This window comes from Vigna unguiculata, chromosome 1 (assembly GCF_037176805.1).
Source record: "Vigna unguiculata cultivar grain cowpea cultivar isolate G323 ecotype 2 chromosome 1, ASM3717680v1, whole genome shotgun sequence".
NCBI lineage: Eukaryota > Viridiplantae > Streptophyta > Magnoliopsida > Fabales > Fabaceae > Vigna > Vigna unguiculata.
This window is the reverse complement of record NC_140792.1, coordinates 7,376,331-7,383,172: the sequence shown is the minus strand read 5'-3', so window position 1 is coordinate 7,383,172 and position 6,842 is coordinate 7,376,331.

Below are 6,842 nucleotides of genomic sequence, written 5' to 3'. Positions count from 1 at the left end.
TTGTTATGAATGATGTGATGAATATGATATTGTTGCATGTTGATTGTATCGTTGACTAATTGAAATAATGTGGTTGTGCTTGATTTTTAGATTTTAATAGTTTTCTATGTTGTTGTAAGGTCATGTTGGGATACAATGAGTTTGGGTGTTAATGAATATGAATTATTTATAAAAATGATTCATTACGAAAGTGGTGAGATGTGATGGTTAATGTTAGGCGTGTTTTGTCAAAAATTAGTACTTATAAGAGATTTTTTAAGAACTGTGAAAGTTAGATTCTTAGGGTATCAACTAAGTCAAGTGGTTATGTTGTCAGTAATGTTTTATTTAAAAAATATTACAAAAATATTTTAAACTAAAAAAATTATTTTAATTACTTAAACAAATTAAATAGGTGAACTCATATGGTATCAATTATAGGCTTTGGGTTGGTGCAAAAACAAACCAAACACATTTAAGAAAAACATATTCAACATCGATTATGACAATAATAGACATGAAACGTCACTTTGTATATCAATTATGGTCATAACTAATAGAATGTGATGTATTTCTTTTCTTCATTTGGAATATGAGGATTTTACATTGATTATGATCATAAATGATTATTATGTTATTTGACATAAAATATTAAGTTGAGTTGTAAATAAAGGAATCCATAGAAATCATCTTATTAATGCATAATTCAAATATATACCTAAAATAAGTAAAGATAATGAGTATTGAATAATTTAGTAAATAAAAGTGTAAAGAAAAAATGTTGTAAAGGACTTACATTATTTACAATTGAACAAGTAATATGTGAAGTTGTTTGTTACAAAGAGGAATCTCCAACACAACAAAAATTTATATGTAAAGGTGTCTCATTATTCCTTCCAAAAATAGTGGTGTCCCATGGAGCCTTTCTTGGGTTGTTGGCACTTGTGAGCCTTCAAGACACACTTACTATCTACACACAATTATTACAAGAAAAATTCACAAGCTAAGACATCGAAGAACACCAAAGGCTCTTCCAAGACACTTAGCACAAGGTTGAATACAAATTGAATGAATTAAAGCAATTAAAAATACAAGATGTCATTTCGGTGTTTCACTTTTCTTCTGTTGTCAAATGTTTAGTTCTTTTGTTGCTTGATTTTCCTTTGTGAATCCGCCAAAGAGACAAGATCTCCATTTCAATTTCCACTCCCTAAGATGCTACCTCAAGAGTTAGTACCTCAAAGAGAGAAACAATAATGATTCACAAGATCTTCCACTTCAAGAGGCCAAACACTACAAGAAATATGATTATTATCTACGCAAATATTTCGTAGGTAATGTGCATTTTTCGTAGATAATTTGAATTTATCTACGAATTACCTACGAAGTAAATTTCGTAGGTAATTCGCTGGTAGGTAACTTTATCTACGAAAATATACTTCGTAGGTAACTTACTTATGACTATTACCTACGAAATATTTTGTGCGTAACTTAGTTACGAAAACCTATGTAGATAAGTTATCTACAAAAACCTGCATAGGTAAATTACCTATGAAAAGTTTCCTTTGAATATTGAATTTTGCTTTGAATATTGAAATTTCAGTAGAAGATGATTTAAAACCATTTAATTTGAGAAGATTAAGCATAGAAGACGAATTTGATGGTCTTAGGTAGAAAAAAAATTTAGCAACAAGACTCAATTTATTTGATTTAAAAATAAATAAAGGACTTAACTGACTTGAAAAAACTTGAGGGATCAAAAAATTACACAGTACAAATTAAAGAGAATAAAGCTCAAGTAATGCTATATTTAAACATTGGATAATGGTCTTACTAGCATGACCTAAATTAGGAATTTTAGTTGAGCTCTTGATTTGAGAAAAAGGTTTATTACTACCTCTTTGGAATTACCAGATCAATTACATCATCCAGTTGAAAGTTCAACAACAAGGTGTCAATGCTTAAGGGGAATAAATGTATAAAATGAAATCAAGTTTCACTAATTAATTCACCTTAAGTAGCTCAGGGATTTCTTTCCTTGAGGTCACATATCCAATAAGTTTTCCACCAACATTATTTGGTATGGCCTTGGGCATATAGAATCACCCCATAAATATTTTAATAATGGTGATTGTGAACAAATCAAATTTAAATAGGAAATAGTTTAGAGATTAATTTATTTGGAATCAAACTTTGAGCAAAATTGCATTTGATCGCTTAGCTTCTTTGCCACCTTTCAAGAGAAGCCAATTCCCACTTTGGATTACCAATGAAGCTATCAGTATAAATGATAATAAATTACCACTAAAATGTAAATAAACAACATATAATACAAAGATAGCATAACTACTTTAAGCTCCACAACCTAATTCATACCATAACATTAATCCCATTATAGATCAAAAGTGACAAGTTAAAAGAAACTTAATTCAATAAATTACAAACCTAGGCATAAAATTAAAAAAATAAAAAAAGGAAACATAAAACATAATAAAAGTAAAAAATATGATGCTCCTAATGAATGGGAACAATATGAAATGAGAAATCATGACCCCAACATGCCTTGCTTGTCAGGTTTATAAAGAGGGGGTATCACTGGGGAGAACAACACCAATGAGATCTGAGCCTAACCACATAAGACACTGACACCACTCTCAACCCAAAACCTTAAGGCAATGGGTTTATGGGTGTTTGTTCTTATATAGTGCTCTACTTTCTCATTTCTGGTCAATGTGGGACTTAGACTCACACTTAGATTCCTAACAATCTCTCCTTCAAGGGTGAGTCCCTTCAACCACATTGGTACACTCCCCCTCCAGTAGAAGCTGCCCAACCACGAGTACTCCTTTTCTGCCCTTTTTTGTATCGCCGTTCTTTTCTTAACGGGACACGCTTACCTGACCGACACTGTCAGGAAGACTTTCGATACTAGGACCATACTGGTACTACACTCGTCTGAGGCGGTATTAACCATCGGCTCTGATACCACTTGTTAGGTTTATAAGGAGGGGGTATCACTCGGGAGATACAACACCAATGAGATCTGAGCCTAACCACATAAGACACTGACACCACTCTCAACCCAAAACCTTAAGGCAATGGGTTTATGGGCCTTTGTTCTTATATAGTGCTCTACTTTCTCATTTCTGGTCAATGTGGGACTTAGACTTACACTTGGATTCCTAACATTGCTGCAATACGTTGATATAGAGAAACATCAGTAATTAAAAATATGGCTATAAAAAATTATATTCAATTAGTCATTGGGACAACAATTTTCAAGATGATGAAAAATTACATGTCAAGGAAGTATATTATGACTAATTGAAGGAAGATAATCAAAATACATGCTTTGGGGTAAATGGTTGGGGGATAAAAGTCAGTCATTCTAAAAGTATAATTGAGCTATCACAGAAAACATGCAGCAATCTCGATTTCACCATTCAAAATGTAATAAATAACTAAATGGAGATTTTGTGTATAAAACAATTATGCTACAAGGATTAAGGGTGCAAAAGAACTATGATGAGAAAAGACACGAAAGACCTTAAAAGGACTAATCAACTGATACACTCAAACCTAAATATATATGGAAACAAAGATCACCTATAATTATCAGGATTCATGGAAAGTAATGCCCGATACAAAGCTTCCCCTTCTTACGAGTGACCAAGCTTTACTAGAAGTGACACCTCATGTTCTTTGTATGCAAGCTTATCAACCTAAGAAGACATAACCATAAGTAAGTTATATGTCATATGGTAGTTACATTAATCAAATTACCCAAGTTAATTAAACTAAAGCATACATATTTGGTGCAACTCCTTAAGAGCTCTCTCGAGAAACCCACATTCCTCTAACAACGAGATCTAGAAAATAGTATTTGGTGCAGAGAAACACCATAGGGAAAATTAATATCAGTAGTCAAGTCATATAAAGATTTCCTATTCTTGAACATTCAACCATAGATTGACAGTAAAAATATTCATATTCAATACAATGTAATTTGACAAGAATCATATCAAAATCTTTAATTTTAGTATCATTGAAGTAACAAAATAATTCATAAGATTTATAAAGTAGTAGTGAATACCACCCATCATTAACATATAAAAGGACATCACATAAAGGCAAAACACACTTCAAATACACCAACCCTACTATGCGTCTGATTATAATCTAATTGACAGAAGCTTCAACACCACCAAGGAAATAACCTTAGAATTCACTATGAGTATTATGTTCCTCCACCTGTTCCCAGGCTAAGCAAATGAAATGACTGATAATGATAGACAAAAAAGCCATTTTCTAGTCATAATGCATGGCATAAGTCACCAATACCTAAACTAAGATACTAAGATTAAGTTTGGAAAAGTGGAGGATTGAATAACATTTGTCCAAAAAAATGCAATATAAAACCCTAAACCAATCCCTTACCTAGAAAAAACCCCAATTTCTTCTTTCTGAAAAAAAAAACCAATTTGTAAACCTAGTTCGCACAGTCACGAGTTAGGTTCGATCTTTGTTTTCTCCACGGCAAATGGCGTTCAAACACTCACTACATGGGTCGAGACATAGAGCATCGAGGGCAAACCGCAGTCGACATTGGGTGAGCGTGAATGTTAGCCTGGGATGAACATCAACCGCATTGTTGTCGTTCGCACAGTCACACACCTAAACTTGTGCTCGCATAGTCGTAGAATGAACGTCGAGAGTCATGAGAATCCAGATATAGAGCCTCTGATGAATGACTTTTGGTGGCCTTGAATGAACGAGTGTTGGGTGTGTGTGTTAACATGACCATGAGTAGTGAGCGGGGTTAACAAGCTTGAGTGAACTTGAACAAGATGAACTTGAATAGTGCGAGGGATGAACAAGATGAAAAAGCATCACTGATAGGGATGAGTGATTGAACTTGAGTTGTTTTAGGTCCAACTTAATAATCTAAAAACATTCTAGTTTTAATAAAAAAAAATATGTAAGATTACATACGAAACTATCTCATAGGTAACATTTTTTAAATAATTTTTATATATTTTTTATTGATATTTGTTTTCTACACAAAATTTTGTAGGTTATACTTCGTACAAAAATTTTCTGTTATGGTTATCTACGAAAACATCGTAGATAATGTATTTTATCGTTATTTAGGAAACTTTCATAGATAATGTATTTTATTTCCGTAGATAAAACGAAATTATCTATGAACCATATTTCGTAGATAAATTTTCGTAGATAATAACCATTTTTCTTATAGTGAAAGAAAGTACATCAAGAAAAGTTTAAGAATTGTTAAACTAAAAGAGAGATTTAATAGAAAATACTTTAAGGAATAGCAAGAAGAGACAAGCTAAAATTAAGACAATGAAGTAAAGGAAGCACACCAGATAGGATAACCTAGGGGAAGGGCACTAGGATGGATTACAAACACACAAAAAAAAACTAGGAATTATGATGCTCTTTTGTTCTCACAATAACAAAATCAAAACAAAGCCACATTACTCATCATTTGTTAAAGGCCAAAAACTTTTATCCATGTAAATTCAAGAATGATGTTCATCACACAAGTGATTCTTATAACAATCATGTAGATGCAATGACTGAATACTCTCCATACTATTTTCAACTCTTCACAATTATTTTTGAATTAATGTTCTATCTATAAAACACATTTTATCTTTCTTTTCTTTGAATCAATTCAACTTATCATACATATACTTAGCATCAATCACGAAAGGATTTTGGAAATTGTAATATTTTTTACCAAATGAAACTCCTATAGGAATCAACATTAAGATGCACAACTAAGAACAAGACACAATGGAATCTTAACTCTAGGATCTTGCCAATGATCTAATAACAAGCATGAACTCAATAGTGAAAATTGGAAGCACTAGAATAACATATGAAACTTGGAAATTCAATTAACAAGAGTAAAGAAAAACTGAACTATGAAACCCATGGAATTGATGACAAATAAAACTACACATGACTATATACAACATGTATGGATCATAAGATCAAAATGACCCAAGTTTTAAGCAATTGCACTTATTAAAGTGATGGAAAACTCAATCAAAGTAATTGTACCAATTAGAGTTTATAGAAACTCAAACAAAATAGAAAGCATATATGATATAGTATATAAATCCTAAGAACGCACACACGGATGGTTCAATATGAGTCAATTAAATTTGAACCAACATTTAAAGACATATATGATAAAAAAAATCAATGAAAAAACTTTAAACAAGCAAGGAAAGGAATCAAGACAATATGGATCACAAAATATATGCTAGATACTCATCTCTTGATGACCAAAGACGAACCAAAGCTTTTGATACCACATGATGACTCCACCTTCATGCTTGCTTGTGGATGAAGGAAGATTGGATGGATGCGCGAAAGCTTGGAACTCAAGATTGTTCAGTGTAATTGAAGTGGAAAGGTGAAGGATAGTCACAAGAGAGGTTAGGCCAACTGAAGAGGAAAAGGAATTCATGAAAATGGGATCATATTCTAAGGAGACTCACACAAGTTGTTTAGAGAAATCTTTGTAGAGTTTTACTATCATTCATGAGTGAGTTTTATAATGGGTGTAAACCTTTATTTAGAGGAGATGAGGTTTGTAAAAGGAAAGTAAAAAGAAAGGGAAATTAAAATTCAAATATCCATCATGTGCTCCTAAACTCATGCCTAGATTAGTGGATCAAGTGCCAAGTGGAACTCATGCTTTCCACACTGATGTGAAAAATAAGAACCATGTGCACCCTCTCTACACTTAAGTGATTAGCCTAGGGTTTCTTTTGGGTTTAGTTAGCCAATTGGAGCCCTAGGTAGGTTTTTCTAATCTAGGCAAACCC